This window comes from Porites lutea, chromosome 7 (assembly GCF_958299795.1).
Source record: "Porites lutea chromosome 7, jaPorLute2.1, whole genome shotgun sequence".
In the NCBI taxonomy this organism is placed as follows: domain Eukaryota; kingdom Metazoa; phylum Cnidaria; class Anthozoa; order Scleractinia; family Poritidae; genus Porites; species Porites lutea.
Window position 1 is genome coordinate 3,677,802 of NC_133207.1, and position 17,667 is coordinate 3,695,468.

Below are 17,667 nucleotides of genomic sequence, written 5' to 3' on the forward strand. Positions count from 1 at the left end.
TGTTTATGGCCTAGAAAAGCGTTTTATCGTTCTACAATATCATAAAAGACATTTTCCTGTCCTATATTGCTTAAAAAAAAATGTTCGAAAAAAGACCATTTTTTGACCGAAACCATGGGTTAACCCCTTTGGAAAAATGTCAATTTGTCGACTTTTTGGACTTCTTGTTCTTATAGCCTAGAAAGGCGTTTTATTGTTCTACAATATCATCAAAGACATTTTCCTGGCGTATATTGCCTAAAAAAATAAAATTTTGAGAAATGGCAATTTTCGGACAAAAGCCATGGGTTAACCCCTTTGGAAAAATGTCAATTTTCGACTTTTTGGACTTCTTGTTTTTATAGTCTAGAAAGGCGTTTTATCGTTCTAGAATATAACAAAAGACATTTTTCTGGCCTATATTCCCTAAAAAAGAAATGTTTAAAAAATGGCCATTTGTGGTCCAAAACCATGGGTTAACCCCTTTGGAAAAATGTCAATTTTTCGACTTTTTGGGCTTCTTTTTTTTATAGCCTAGAAAGGTGTTTTATCGTTCTAGAATATCATAAAAGACATTTTCTTGGCCTATATTGCCTAAAAAAAAAAAGTTTGAGAAATGGCCATTTTTCGACCAAAACCATGGGTTAACCCCTTCGGAAAAAATGTCAATTTTTCGTGTTTTTGGACTTCTTGTTTTTATAGCCTAGAAATGCGTTTTATCGTTCTAGAATATCATAAAAGACATTTTCCTTGCCTATATTGCCTAACAAAAAAAAAGTTGGAAAAATAGCCATTTTTGGACCAAAACCATGGGTTAACCTTTTTGGAAAAATGTCAGTTTGTCGACTTTTTGGACTTCTTGTTTTTATAGCCTAGAAAGGCGTTTTATCGTTCTGGAATATCATAAAAGACAATTTTCTGGCCTATATTGCCTAAAAATAAAAAAAGTTGGAAAAATGGCAGTATTTGGACCAAAACCATGAGTTAACCCCTTTGGAAAAGTGTCAATTTTTCGTGTTTTTGGACTTCCTGTTTTTATAGCCTAGAAATGCGTTTTATCGTTCTAGAATATCATAAAAGACATTTTCCTGGCCTATATTGCCGAAAAAAAAAAGTTGGAAAAATAACCATTTTTGGACCAAAACCATGGCTTAACCCCTTTGGAAAAATGTCATTTTTTCGTGTTTTTGGACTTCTTTTTTTTATAGGCTAGAAAAGCGTTTTATCGTGCTAGAATATCATAAAAGACATTTTCCTGGCCTATATTGCCTTAAAAAAAAAAGTTGGACAAATGGCTATTTTTGGACCAAAACCATGAGTTAACCCCTTTGGAAAAATGTCAATTTTTCGACTTTTTGTACTTCTTTTTTTTATAGCCTAGAAAGGCGTTTTATCGTTCTAGAATATCATAAAAGACATTTTCCTGGCCTATATTGCCTAAAACCAAAAGTTGGAGAAATGGCCATTTTTGGACTAAAATTATGGGTTAACCCCTTTGGAAAAATGTCAATTTTTCGTGTTTTTGGTCTGGTTGTTTTTATAGCATAGAAAGACGTTTTATCGTTCTGGAATATCATAAAAGACATTTTCCTGGCCTATATTGCCTAAAAAAAAAGTTGGAAAAATGGCCATTTTTGGACCAAAACCATGGGTTAACCCCTTTGGAAAAATGTCAATTTTTCGACTTTTTTGGACTTTTTGTTTTTATAGCCTAGAAAGGCGTTTTATCGTTCGAGAATATCATAAAAGACATTTTCCTAGCGTATATTGCCTAAAAATAAAAAGTTGGAAAAATGGCCATTTTTGGACCAAAACCATGGGTTAACCCCTTTGGAAAAATTTCAAGTTTTCCACTTTTTGAACTTCTTGTGTTTAAAGTTTTGAAAGGCGTTTTTTCGTTCTAGAATATCGTAAAACACATTTCTTGGCCTATATTGCCTAAAAAAAGAAGATGGAAAAATTGCGATTTTTGGAACAAAACCATGGGTTAACACCCTTGGAAATATGCCAGTTTTCCGATTTTTTGACCTGCTTTTTTTTATAGCTTAGAAAGGCTTTTTTTTGTTCTAGTATATCGTAAAACACATTTTTCTGGCGTATATTGCCTTAAAAAAAGGAGAGAAAAATGGCCATTTTTGGACCAAACCCATGGGTTAACCCCGTTGGAAAAATTTTAATTTTTCGACTTTTTGAAATTTTTGTTTTTATAACTTAGAAACGTGTTTTTTTTGTTCTAGAATATCGTAAAACACATTTTCCTGGCCTATATTGCCTGTAAAAAGAACATGGAAAAATTTTAACCATTGGTTAACCCCTTTGGAAAAATTTCAGTTTTTCGATTTTTTAAACTTTTTGTTTTTATAACTTAGAAAGGCGTTTTTTCGTTCTACAATATCGTAAAACACTTTTTCCTGGCCAGTGTTGCCTAAAAAATGGGTTTGACGATATTCTAGGCTATAAAAACAAGCATTTAAAAAAGTCAAAAGGTTGGGATTTTTCCAAAGATGTTAGTTTATGGTTTTGGTGAAAAATTTGAATTTTCCATCTTTTTCGACTTTTTTAAAATCCTCTTATTTTTAGTCTAGAAGAACTTTTTTTTTTTTCGAGAATATAGTCAAACACATTTTCCTCGTTTCTTTTGCGCAACAGAAAAAGATACAGAATTTTCTATTTTTTGACCAAAACCATGGACTAACGCCTTTGTTAAGATTACAGGTCTCAAATGCATAGTTGACTTCTGGTAAGGTCCATTGAACGCAAACCTGACTTTTGCGAACGATCGCAATGTCACTGAAGATTGCTCTCGCTCGAGGACGTGTGCATAAGTATTACACAACAAATGTATGTTGTGGTTCAAATTTATCCTTGGTTTTACTCATTATCATACACGACCACTGATACCTAACAACACAGAAAAATAGAGTTTAAACCAAGGATAAAATTGAACCAAAACATGAACACCCAAAAAACAAAACACTTTTATTTCAATTTTGAAAAGTAATGTAAAAAGTTCTAACTATCAAATAATGGTTATTTTAAATTTTCTCCATACTACTCAACAACAGACTTAGTGTAAAAGCAGAGGACGGCTTTGACAAAACCATTTCTGCGAAGTACATACAGCAACTATTAATCTGCGATAAACTATTTAAAAGTCAAGTATTAAAGAACATAACAGTGAATGGAGGTGTACAACATTGCAATTCGAAAGGTAACCTTGGGTAAGCTAAAAAATGCAGCAAGACTCAGGGAAATCAAAAAATTTAAATTAAAAAAAGTGATGGTAAAACAGTAATAGTGGAACAGTAATAGTAAACCTGTAGAAAAAATTAGGTGGAGCATTGATGGAACTGACCATCAGTGAACAGTGATGGTGGAACAGTAATGGTGAAACAGTAATTATGGAACAGTGATGGTGGGACAGTAATGGTGGAACAGTACGTATGGATCAGTGATAGTGGGACAGTAATTATGGAACAGTAATGGTGAATTAGTAATGGTGGAACAGTAATGATGGAATAGTAATGGTGGAACAGTAATGGTGGAACAGCAATGGTGGAACAGCAATGGTGGAACAGTAATGGTGGAACAGTGATGGTGGAACAGTAATGGTGAAAAAGTAATTATGGAACAGTGATGGTGGGACAGTAATGGTGGAACAGTAAGTATGGATCAGTGATAGTGGGACAGTAATTATGGAACAGTAATGGTGAATTAGTAATGGTGGAACAGTAATGATGGAATAGTAATGGTGGAACAGTAGTGGTGGAACAGTAATGGTGGAACAGTGATGGTGGAACAGTAATGGTGGAACAGTGATGGTGGAACAGTGAAAGTGGAACAGTGATGGTGGAACAGTAATGGTGGAACAGTAATGGTGGAACAGTAATTATGGAACACAGATGGGGGAACAGTAATTCGGAAGAGTGATGGTGGAACAGTGATTGTGGAATAGTAATGGTGGAACCGAAATGGTGGAACAGTTATGGTGGAACAGTGATGGTGGAATAGTAATGGCGGAACAGTGGTGGTGGAACAGTGATGGTGGAACAGTAATGGTGGAAAAGTGATGGTTAAACAGTAATGGAGAAACAGTCCTTATGAAAGAGTGATGGTGGAACCGTAATGGAAGAACAGTCATTACGGAACAGAGATGGTAAAACAGGAATGGTAAAACAGTAATTATGAAGTAGTGGTGGTGGAACAGTGATGGTGGATTAGTAATGGTGGAACCGTGATAAAGGAATAAAAATGGTGCAACAGTAATGGTGGAACAGTGATCGTGGAACAGTGATGATGGAACAGTAATGTTGGAACAGTGATGATGGAACAGTAATGGTGGAACAGTAATGATGGAACAGTGATGATGGAACAGTGATGGTGGAACAGTAATGGTGGAACAGTAATGGTGGAAATGTGATGGTGGAACAGTGATGGTGGAACAATAATGGTGGAACAGTGATGGTGGAAAATTGATGGTAGAAAAGTAATGGTGGAAAAGTAATGGTGGAACAGTAATTATGGAACAGTGAAGGTGAAGAAGTGATAGTGGAACAGTAATTATAGAACAGTGATGGTGGAACAGTGATGGTGGAATACAAATGGTTAAACAGTGATGGTGGAACAGTAATTATCGAAGTGTGATGGAGGAACAATGATGGTGGAACAGTGATGGTGGAATAATAATGGTGGAACAGTAATGGTGGAACAGTGATGGTGGAACAGTGATGGTGGAAGAGTAATGGTCGAAAAGCAGTGGTGAAACAGTGATCGTGGAACAGTGATGATGGAACAGTAATGGTGGAACAGTGATGATGGAACAGTGATGGTGGAATAGTAATGGTGGAACAGTGATGGTGAAATAGTAATGGTTAAAAAGTGACAGTGGAAAAGGAATGGTGGAATAGTGAAGTGTAATTATGGAACTGTGATGGAGGAACAATGATGGTGGAACAGTGATGGTGGAATAATAATGGTGGAACAGTAATAGTGGAACAGTGATGGTGGAGGAGTAATGGTCGAACAGCAGTGGTGGAACAGTGATCGTGGAACAGTGATGATGGAACAGTAATGGTTGAACAGTGATGATGAAACAGTGATGGTGGAATAGTAATGATGGAACACTCATGGGGGAACAGTTATGGCGAAACAGTGACAATGGAACAATAATGGTGGAACAGTGATGGTGGAACAGTGATGGTGGAACAGGAATGGTGGAACAGTGATGGTGGAACAGTAATGGAGGAACAGTTATTATGGAACAGTGATGGTGGTACAGTGATGGTGGAACAGTGATGGCGGAACAGTGATGGTGGAATAGTGATGGTGGAACAGTTATTATGGAACAGTAATGGTGGAACAGTGATGGTGGTACAGTAATGGAGGAATAGTTATTATGGAACAGTAATGGTGGAACAGTGATGGTGGTACAGTGATGGTGGAACAGTGATGCCGGAACAGAGATGGTGGAATAGTGATGGTGGAACAGTAATGGTTGAACAGGAATGGTGGATCAGTGATGGTGGAACAGTGTTGGTAGAACAGTAATGGTGGAACTGTGATGGTGGAACAGTAATTATGGAACAGTGATGGTGGAACAGTGATAGTGAAACAGTAGTTATGGAACAGTGATGGTGGAACAGTAATGAAGGAACAGTGATGGTGGAACAGTAATGGTGGAACAGTGATGGTAGAACAGTGATGGTGGAATACTAATGGTTAAACAGTGATGGTGGAACAGGAATCGTGGAACAGTGAGGGTGGACCAGAAATTATGGAAGAGTGATGGTGGAAGAGTGATGTTGGAATACTAATGGTTAAACAGTGATGGTGGAACAGTGATGGTGGAACAGTGATGGTAGAACAGTAATGGTGGAACAGTGATGGTGGAACAGTGATGGTAGAACAATAATGGTGAAACAGTGATGGTGGAACAGTAATTATGGAACAGTGATGGTGAAACAGTGATAGTGGAACAGTGATTATGGAACAGTCATGGTGTAACAGTAATGGAGGAACAGTGATGGTGGAACAGTAATGGTGGAATAGTAACCGTGGAAAAGTGATGGTGGAAAAGTGATGGTGGAATACTAATGGTTAAACAGTAATGGTGGAACAGGAATAGTGGAACAGTGATGGTAGAACAGTGATGGTGGAATACTAATGGTTAAACAGTGATGGTGGAACAGGAATGGTGGAACAGTAATGGTGGAATGGTAATTATGCAAGAGTGATGGTGGAAGAGTGATGGTGGAAGAGTGATGGTGGAAAAGTGATGGTGGAACAGTAATGGTGGAACAGTGATGGTGGAACAGTGATAGTGGAACAGTAATTATGGAACAGTCATGGTGTAACAGTAATGGAGGAACAGTGATGGTGGAAAAGTGATGGTGGAATACTAATGGTTAAACAGTAATGGTGGAACAGGAATAGTGGAACAGTAATGGTGGAACACTAATTATGGAACAGCGATGGTGGAACAGTGATAGTGGAACAGTAATTATGGAACAGTGATGGTGGAACAGTCATAATGGAACAGTGATGGTGGAACAGTAATGGTGGAATGGTAATTATGGAAAAGTGATGGTGGAACAGTAATGGTGGAATGGTAATTATGAAAGAGTGATGGTGGAAGAGTGATGGTGGAAGAGTGATGGTGGAACAGTGATGGCGGAACAGTAATGGTGGAACAGTGTTGGTAGAACAATAATGGTGGAACAGTGATGGTCGAACAGTAATTATGGAACAGTGATGGTGGAACAGTGATAGTAAAACAGTAATTATGGAACAGTAATGGTGGAACAGTGATGGTGAAACGGTGATGGTGGAATACTAATGCTTAAACAGTGATGGTGGAAAAGGAATGGTGGAACAGTGATGGTGAAACAGTAATGAAGGAACAATCATTATGGAACAGTGATGGTGGAACAGTAATGGTGGAATGGTAATTATGGAAGAGTGATGGTGGAAGAGTGTTGGTGGAAGAGTGATGGTGGAACAGTGATGGTAGAACAGTAATGGTGGAACAGTGATGGTGGAACAGTGATGGTGGAACAGTGATGGTAGAACAGTAATGGTGAAACAGTGATGGTGGAACAGTAATTATGGAACAGTGATGGTGGAACAGTGATAGTGGAACAGTAATTATGGAACAGTCATGGTGTAACAGTAATGGGGGAACAGTGATGGTGGAACAGTAATGGTGGAACAGTGACGGTGGAACAGTGATGGTGGAACAGTGATGGTGGAATACTAATGGTTAAACAGTAATGGTGGAACAGGAATAGTGGAACAGTGATGGTGGAACAGTAATTATGGAACAGCGATGGTGGAACAGTGATAGTGGAACAGTAATTATGGAACAGTGATGGTGGAACAGTAATGGAGGAACAGTCATAATGGAACAGTGATGGTGGAATAGTAATTATGGAAAAGTGATGGTGGAACAGTAATGGTGGAATGGTAATTATGGAAGAGTGATGGTGGAAGAGTGATGGTGGAACAGTGATGGCGGAACAATAATGGTGAAACAGTGATGGTGGGACAGTGATGGTTGAACAGTAATGGTGGAACAGTGATGGTGGAACAGTGATGGTAGAACAGTAATGGTGGAACAGTGATCGTGGAACAGTAATTATGGAACAGTGATGGTGGAACAGTGATAGTGGAACAGTAATTATGGAACAGTGATGGTGTAACAGTAATGGTGGAACAGTGACGGTGGAACAGTGATGGTGGGACAATGATGGTGGAATAATAATGGTTAAACAGTAATGGTGGAACGGGAATGGTGGAACAGTGATGGTGGAACAGTAATTATGGAACAGCGATGGTGGAACAGTGATAGTGGAACAGTAATTATGGAACAGTGATGGTGGAACAGTAATGGAGGAACAGTCATAATGGAACAGTGATGGTGGAATAGCAATGGTGGAACGGTAATTATGGAACAGTGATGGTGGAACAGTGATAGTAAAACAGTAATTATCGAACAGTAATGGTGGAACAGTGATGGTAAAACGGTGATGGTGGAATACTAATGGTTAAACAGTGATGGTGGAACAGTAATGGTGGAACAGTAATGGTGGAACAGAGATGGTGGAACAGTGTTGGTAGAACAGTAATGGTGGAACAGTGATGGTGGAACAGTAATTATGGAATAGTGATGGTGGAACAGTGATAGTAAAACAGTAATTATGGAACAGTAATGGTGGAACAGTGATGGTGAAACGGTGATGGTGGAATACTAATGGTTAAACAGTGATGGTGGAACAGGAATGGTGGAACAGTGATGGTGAAACAGTAATGGAGAACAGTCATTATGGAACAGTGATGGTGGAAGAGTGATGGTGGAAAAGTGATGGTGGAAGAGTGATGGTGGAACAGTAATGGAGGAACAGTTATGGTGGAACAGGAATGGTGGAACAGTGAGGGTGGAACAGTAATTATGGAACAGTGATGGTGAAACGGTGATGGTGGAATACTAATGGTTAAACAGTGATGGTGGAACAGTGATAGTGAAACAGTAGTTATGGAACAGTGATGGTGGAACAGTAATGGAGGAAGAGTGATGGTGGAACAGTAATGGTAGAACAGTGATGGTGGAATACTAATGGTTAAACAGTGATGGTGGAACAGGAATGGTGGAACAGTGAGGGTGGAACAGTAATTATGGAACAGGGCTGGTGGAACAGTGATGGTGGGACAGTAATTATGGATTACAGATGATGGAACAGTAATTATGGAACAGTGATGGTGGAACAGTAATGGTGGAATAGTAATAGTGGAACAGTAATGGTGGAACAGTGATGGTGGAACAGTAATTATGGAACACAGATGGTGGAACAGTAATTATGGAACAGTGATGGTGGAACAGGAATAGTGGGACAGTGATGGTGGAACAGTGATGGTGGAATAGTAATGGTGGAACAGTAATGGCGGAACAGTGATGGTGGAACAGTGATGGTGGAACAGTGATGGTGGAACAATAATGGTGGAACAGTGATGGTGGAACAGTGATAGTGGAACAGTAATGGTGGAACAGTGATTGTGGAACAGTAATGGTGGAACAGTAATGGTGGAACAGTGATGGTTGAACAGTGATGGTGGAACAGTAATGGTGGAACAGTGATGATGGATCAGTAATGGTGGAACAGTGATGGTGCGTACACATCGAGAAAACATTAAACCTGAGGAGATTTTCCAAACCAAACTTTTTTTAATTTATTAAGGTTGAGGCCGTACGACTACACTTTTTTTTTTTTACCAGAATATATTTTATGTAAGATCGTAGCTGAAATGTTCAATGCTAATAACAGTTCGATTAAAGGTACATTGATACCCCAATACATCATGAACCGGAAATGACATAAGCTTCAATTTAAGAGTAATTTAGTTATTTAGATAAATGATTGATAAGAATCTGTTGAAAGTCAACAATCACGAAAGAACGATGGCTTTGCTTTGCTTGAAGTCAAAAAAACATCTTAATGAGATATAGGCTCTTATAAAAAGCCAGCCGTTGCAAAGGGAAATTGTGATAATGTATATTATCAAAGACCTTTCTAAAAAGAAATTCATTACGTAATATACTCATACCAGCCAAACTATAAAACTTGACGATACAACAGTTCAACCAAAAGCAGCCGTCTGTGGTCAGTCAGGATTCAGGATTCCAAATCTCCACCTAATAATTTTAGCTCCAATTATACACATCTTCACTTTGACCTGGAAAGACTGAATAAAAGTCAGCCTACAAAGCCCACTTTTACGGCCGACCTAAAACAACAACACTAGAGACAATGAAAGAAAAAGGTTAGAAATCTGGAAATAAAATGTGCTCAACCATTACCTGTGGAAATAAAGAGAAACTCTCAATGAGAGGGGTATCTTATGGTTATTATATCTCCAGTACGAGTTTCCAATTTGAAAAGTACCCGAATTAGAGTGGTATCCCTACGTTTCGCTGTTCCCTGATTTACTGTGTAATATCGGTTTGTGTCAGCGGTTTACGCAAAATATGTTTCAATGCCTATGCACCCCGTCAAATTTCCACAAAAAATCAGTTCCTAAACAAACCAGGATTCCCATTGTCCACGTTGATAATCTTAGATTGGTATCCCTACGTTTCTTTGTTCCCTGAGTTATTGTGTAATATCGGTTTGAGTGTCAGCGGTTTACGCAAAATACGTTTCAACGCCTATACACCCCGTCGAGTTTCCACAAAAAATCAGTTTCTAAACAAACCAGGATGCCTATTGTCCGCGTTGATAATTTTAGATTGGTATCCTTACGTTTCTTTGTTCCCTGATTTATTGTGTAATATCGGTTGGAGTGTCAGCGGTTTACGCAAAATACGTTTCAACGCCTATACACCCCATCGAATTTCCACAAAAAAATCAGTTCCCAAAGAAACCAGGATTCCCATTGTCCACGTTAATAATTTTAGATTGGTATCCCTACGTTTCTTTTTTATAAAAGTCAGCCTACAAAGCCCAGTTTTATGGCCGATCTAAAACAACACCACTAGAGAGAATGAAGGAAAAAGGTTAGAAATCTGGGAATAAAATGTGCTCAGCCATTACCTGTGGAAATACAAAGAAACTAGAAAGTTAGAATAAGTTTTTGCAATGGAAAGAATCTCAATGAGAGGGGTATCTTATGGTTATTAGATCTCCAGTATGAGTTTCCAATTTGAAAAATACCCAAATTGGAGTGGTATCCCTACGTTTCTCTGTTCCCTCGGTTTGAGTGTCAGCGGTTTACACAAAATACGTTTCAACGCCTATACATCCCGTCGAATTTCCACACAAAATCAGTTCCTAAACAAACCAGGATTCCCATTGTCCTCATTGATAGTTTTAGATTGGGGTAAGCTTGATCTTCTCTATAATAAAAAGAGATTAAAGTTAAAAAGGGCAGAAATCTAGGAAGCTGAAGACTTGCAAACTCAAAGCACTCACTTGTTGATGCCGAGAGTAAATTCCTGCTAAGAACTCCTAGGAAGAGAAGCTTTTACATCAATTTCTGCAGTTAGGTAGCGACAGGAACTCTGAAATAATAACGGAAAAGTTGAAATACACATTGCACATGTACTAGTGTTTTTTATTAAAATAAACACTAATGGGGTTTAAAGGATTTTTTGTAGAAGTCGATGAATTTTCACCCCAGAGATAATTGAGCGTTGCATCATTTGCTATAGATACAGTACTAACAATGTCCATGGCAGATATGTACATTTACTTAATTACACATTCTACGCTCTACGCGATCTGCCACACAAATTATCCATGACTTGCTCGATGCAGGGTTTCAAAGCATAACCAGAAGAGCAACAGCATATCTAACTTGGAGGTCGTGCGTGGGTGCGAATCATGCCGAGATCAATACACTTTTTCTTTGCCTCGTGTGGTCCCCAAATTCCATTTACTTGGCATAACGCTTATTGGGGTTTATGGGTTGAACCTACCAGAAGTTGGAAAGGTATTAGTTCCTTCCATCCCTGTCAAGTTTTGTCATACGGACATCTCGGTTGAAATCTGATACAACTTTCAACTGGACATGTATCATTTCCCTTCCGCAGCATTTTACTCCTACAAAAAAAGACAGTATAACATGAACGTTATCCTGGAGAAATAATGGTTACAAAAATCAGTAGTACTGTTTACTGAATCAGTAGCCAATGAGAACTCTGTTTGTCTTTTTTATAACCAGGTTGCTTTGCTTGCAGAATTTTGTAAGTGGTAAGTGTAATGTGTATAAGTTGCAGTGTAATGTGTATAAGTTGCAGAAAATATCCATAACCCCCCACGGAGGGCAACGGACATTCTGAAGGGAGGCGGGGATGTTGAAAAGGAGGCAATTACAGAGGGAGTCGGGGGTTGCTTACAGAGGTCTTTTTCTAGGGGGTCTGAGTAAAATTGGTGAGTTGTTAATAAATAGCAGCTTCTCTCTTGAGAAAGCTTACATCAGTTATTTTGCTGTCACCGGTGTTTCAAAGCAAGCGTTATTGTTTGCATTGATCATCTTTTTTCTAGGGTCGGCTAAATGCTTTTTTCAATAGTTTTCTTTAATACAATACAGTCGCATCTCCCAAAGGGACAGAGCAAAGTCTCCGTATTAGATAGGTCAATATGATGACGTCACCAAAGGAATGTGAAGAATCTGGCAGAAAGTGCATATGAAATTGGTAACTGCGCCTTGAAGAATAGGTTGCGTTCTTCTTCGTCGAAGGTAATTAGCTAAGGACATCTTATTAACATGAATGGTATTTTCTTTTCTCATTTTCTCGCAGAAAATAATTATCTTTTGCATAATAACATAGTGCAACAAATACAATATTTTTGACACAAATATACTTTCCAGAGGGTACTCAACTAAATTCCAGGAGGTGGGGGGCTATGACATGCATCCCCTACAGTGTAACATGGGAGGTCTAACTTAAAAGTTCCCTCCGTGGGGGTATGGATATTTTCTGGAACTATATAATAATAGATGTGTTCAGTATTTTACTGACTGCTTCAGTGCATACATGCCAACTCTCCCGGATAAAATAGAGTTATGAGCTTTACTGTGATTTCATCTTAGGTTTTTCCTATTTTTTCTCAAAATTCCACTTTTCTTTGATTCATAGTTCAGGTTTCTGTGGCCTCTTTCCATTTATTTCGTCATTGATAATGATTATTTCACCTTCACAATCCTAAAAGCGAATTATGATGGTCTGTATTTCCTGCAAGAATTCATATAATGTCCTAAGCTTATCCGGAGATTAGGGGGTGGGGTGGGATGTGGTGATGCAAAAGAGGGAGTATCCAGATTTAAGATTTCCAGGGGTTGGCATCTCTGTAGCGAGTGCAGTGCGTTGGTTGATGGCTTCTCGCCAGGTTCCTATGGATATATATGTTGTGGTTGTTTTTTTATCTCAGGTAATTTATATTTTTCTTTTGCTTTAAATTCATAAGTAATACATTAAAATCCCCCCCCCCCCCCCCACCCACCCGGCCAAAAAAAAAAATTACCTGAGATAAAATATTACCTACAACATACATTTAAATTGGTGTACATATTTTTCACTGAGTGTTAATTATCATACAGTGAATGGTTTAACATTTGCATCATGTATTCTGCTTGGTACTAACCTGTGATCAGGTGAAAAAAAAAAAATCCCCTGATCACAGGTTAGCTTGGATTTGTATCAAGGCATCAACAGCAAATTGTTTTCAAGATAGCATTATCTAGTAGCAGCCTCAGAGGGTCTTGCAATGTTATGTACCTCTTCAGCTGATTAAGGCAAGCTTTCGGTTCAAGTTTTCATGCACCCAGGAGGCCTCTCAGTATTACAATCAGTGCTTCATGTTCAATTTGCCATGCACAGATATTTGTCTGGAAAATTAAATGTGTTTTATTACTATCAGAGTATGACTTCTACTTACCCTGTGGTTATCTGTGTTAGGTTACAATGACTAAGAGTACTAAATAAAAATATTGGTTTTAAGGCAACTCAGGTTTCTGCATGACATTATTTTGTTCTGTTTATCTAGAGAATTACTGTAGATGACTGATTTGTTGCTAATAATGATACAGTGTAGTTTAAAATTTGCTTATCCAGGGCAGGAAAAAAATTAAAACCCACCTGTCCATGGTAATGTGGTTCTAACTTAGTTCTTGTCTATAATAAGTCATATTTGTAGATATTTTGTGCAAAATTAGTATAGTTATAAATAACATGATTTGTAATGATTTTCAGCATAAATACTACAGTTGTATACTTCAAAATTATGTAATTTCAAGAGCTGTTAGGCGAGTGAAATTTGAGACAATTTTGAAATATAGGGGTGGCGAATGGTAAAATCCGAGACTAGCCGAGACGCCGAGACCCTAGCTAGAAATCCGAGCCCGAGACTCTTTGGTAAAAAGTTTCGAGACTCAAAAAAAGTAAAGACAAACCATGCAAAAACGAGACTTCGAGACTTATCAAAAACGCTTCCGAGATTTCGAGATCCTGTTAAAATTTTCCGAGACCCACGTTTTTCGAGGTACCATTCGCCACCCCTAAATATCATGAGTGGTATTTTATGCCAAGTATCAGGTACAAATTATGCTATTATTAATTTTGTTTTTCACTACCCGTAAAGGTTTTGTAATTTTCACACGTAGGTAATAATTTCAATTTAAGCTGAAATACCACTGTTCTAAGCCAATCAAATTGCAGAAATTTCTCAAGTAGTAGTATAAAAAGAGTAATATTTTAATGAGGGTAATTGCAGTACAGTAGAACCCATACTCTTTGGACAGCCGAATATAATGGACAGTTTTAATTGCCCCACCAAAAGGTCATACATATTTTCTCTAAAAATAACCTGCCTAATACAGACACCACTAAATATTGACAGCAGATACTTTTCCGTGTATATATAACAGTGAAACCTCTATTAAGTAGACACCCTCTATTAAGTGGACACTTGGGAAGATCCCGAAGGTGTCCGCTTAATAGAGGTTTCACAGTACTAAAATATTTTTATTATCCATCATCAATCCAGCTTTACAAGGATTTCTTTTCTGTGCACTGTTCATACTGACTGGATATCTTATCAATGAAAACCTAATAGAAATGGCAAGTGACTTCTACTTTAGCCAGAATTTCATCCGATTGCTTAGAGTCGTTTTCTCCTCTCAGCAACGTCTGAATCGACTGGCCGTTAATGCCGTCAAGTGACATCACTACTCCTTTGCCTTAATTCATGCAAAAAGTAAAACATGATTTTCAAGTGGCAAACCGAGAAATATCGCTTGGAAATGTCAGCATGATACAGAATTGCTTTACTTTTTTCAATCGTAATTAATGTTTAACATTCAAACTATCAACTGCATGCAGTACAGCTCTGAACCGGTTGTAATTCCATAATCAAACACGGTCGCAATCATGCAATGAAATGAATACACACGGAACACTTAGTTAAAAAACACAATGATTTGCTTTAATTAAAAAGAAGCTATTTGGTCCTTAACGAAGGAAAAAAACAAGGAAACAAGAAAGAACAGCTAATAGAATCATTACTCTTGACAGTGAAAATAGCAAGAAGGTCGAATAATAAAACGACATCTTACACATGAAATTTTCAGAATTTTACCTGTGTTTTCACAATTCTTCTGAAATCTCGGCACCTTAGTTAAACAAGACAAAAATCAACTTTGCCATTACAAGACAACTGAGCCAGTCCAGTATTGTCATGCTAGGATCCCGGGTGGAATTTTTCCAAGTAATCATGCTTGCCAGGCAGCCCGGTGAATGAACCACGCGAGGAACATGCACACACCTTCCAATCTCTATATAAAGCTGGTGGCTGTGGGATGGCCCTTTTCATGCAATACCGGGATAAAAGTCACCTCAGCAAAGCTATCCAGTCCTGCTCATGTGTTCAGGCCGCTATTGTGAGTTGCATCGTAACGCAGTTTGCATGTGAAAGCTTTGGAATTTGCCGCTTTTGTGGTTAGTGTATGAGAGAAGTCGACTTGATCTAAAGGTTATTGTTTTCTCAATAAGATTTTAAGAAATCACCTCCTTTCCAAACATATGCAATGAAATTGTGCATCACTCAAAGTCAAAAGTAACAGGCTAATGTCTACTAGCTCCAAAAAAAATTATCAAACGGCCGAAATACGTGACCACTCATCCCATCCTCATTTTCCCCACTGAAACAATCCCATATTCATCTTATGCACGATCACGGAACTTTCTGTCATTGCATGACATCTACTTTGACTCTTAACACTGAGGGCAAAAATATTGTCAAACTCTTGGCTATAAGCCAAACCCATCAATTCCACAGTGTGATTTAATTCAATGTTTCATACTACCAACAATTAAAAAATATTCAGTACTTCTAAAACTCAAACAACACATAAAGCAATTGCGAATGGATACAAATACCCAAAAAATTGGCCGGCTAAATGATAACATCATATCAAAAAGCAGAGCTATTTCCTGTAGTATGATATTTGAAATGTCATTCCTCATGAACGCATTTTTGTAAACACCGGACAGAAAGCATGAAAATGGCTTAAACTCTTAGGTGTGATCCAAACCTGTCTTAAATTCCAAAGATTTTTGACAGATTTAATCGCTGAATTTAATACTTCCAAATTTCTGAAAAAACCGGCCGTAATAACAAAGGTAAGCTTCAGATTAAGTTCATCTCTTCCTCGACATTGAAAATTATTCCTGCTTTGCTTTAACATGTTCATCACCTTTAATTCCTTCGTCTACACACTTTTGGGAATTGCTTTTCTTTGTTGCAAGGTTTTTGAGATCGTAAAAGTGGGATCAAGTATGTACCCTGTTAGCAGAGCTTTCTTTCCAGTGTGCCTTTTATTTTGCATGAGACATTCGCATGGCAGACATTTGCGTCGCTTGGGTTGTTTACATTCACACATATTGCGTGCCTATTGGAACTTTGAATCAAAACAAGCGATCTTGATTACTTAATTTGGGCAACATGCAAATAATAATTAATGTTCTTGCTTATGGTTTAGTTTTCTCACACCTGATTGGCCTTTTTTCTTGCAACACAATAACATTCCAGAAATATTTCTGGTGTTCACGGTTTTCCCAGTCCCACTATAACTGAGAAAGGCAAAAGGTGCTCAAATTTCAGATTTCTATGAGATTTAAATTCAGACAAGAATGCTCTTAAAAATCGGTGTCTCACTTGCTTGGAGCTCATTGTCTGCTCCTAGGTTTTTGTGCAAATTTGCCCTTAAAAAATTATATCTTTGCTGTTATTTACAGCTCTACACCTATAACCTACACCTCATTGGAAAGGGTCAAAAATACCCTTTCAAAAAAATTATTTTGGCCTCAGGAAACCCATAATATTTTGCCAAAAAAAGAGTATATTTCCAATAATTATTTTCAAAGTTTATGGCTTTGTACACCCCTGGGCATTTGTCCATCATTTGTCATCTTTTTCTCGGAGAATCTCTGCCCGGGGGTGGGGCATTTGTCAAATCTTCTAGAAGCTGTTAGCGTCATTCTTCTTTCAATATATGGGCCCAGTTGGAAGTGACTGATGCATATTACAGAGTTCCCATAAATATGGTATTTGCAGCTTACGTACTGCCAAAGTACAGTTTTGGTGTTGTCCCGGGGTGGGTCATTTGTACCCCATTTTTAAGCCCCACTGTGGGGTATTTGCAGCTTTTCCCAAACAAAATGCCAAATACCCGACAAATGCCCGGGTGGGGGGGGGGGGGGGGGAATGGGCATGCTTGGAATTGATTGAGCCATTAATAAAGAATGTAATTTGCCAGGAAGGTTGTCTATTTTGTGTGATATATAATATCTAAACAAAACAGCCCGAAAATCGTTCGAAAATATAGAGCAACTAGGAATTTTGTACCAATTTATTTTCTGACGCTACATAATGCTAATGACATTAAAGCTAACTGGCATAATTAAATTTAACACTCGTGGTTTTCTGTTTACCTTCAAAAGACGCTTTAATTTATAGTTTTTCATCGAAATATCGGGTTAAAAACAAGCACATCTGAATTTACAGATAGAATTCATCAAAATAAGCAAGGCTTTGAAGGCAAAAAGCTAAGCGGGAAGGAATTCGTCCCGTTTGAAGAGTACCAGAGAGTATCTGCGGTAGACATAGCCGGTTCGGCGATTCTTACTGTTTTCTTACC

The 17,667-nt window shown here is 38.0% G+C and overlaps 1 long non-coding RNA gene across 1 annotated transcript; it reads right to left on the reverse strand.

Annotated features, from left to right (window-relative positions):
• Positions 1-10,190: 10,190 nt before the first annotated feature.
• On the reverse strand, positions 10,191-13,358 carry LOC140944972 (uncharacterized). Its single transcript, XR_012166716.1, has 3 exons — positions 13,250-13,358; positions 11,447-11,570; positions 10,191-11,029 (listed from the first exon to the last, which is right to left on the reverse strand). It is a non-coding gene; the product is annotated as an uncharacterized lncRNA (long non-coding RNA).
• Positions 13,359-17,667: the final 4,309 nt, after the last annotated feature.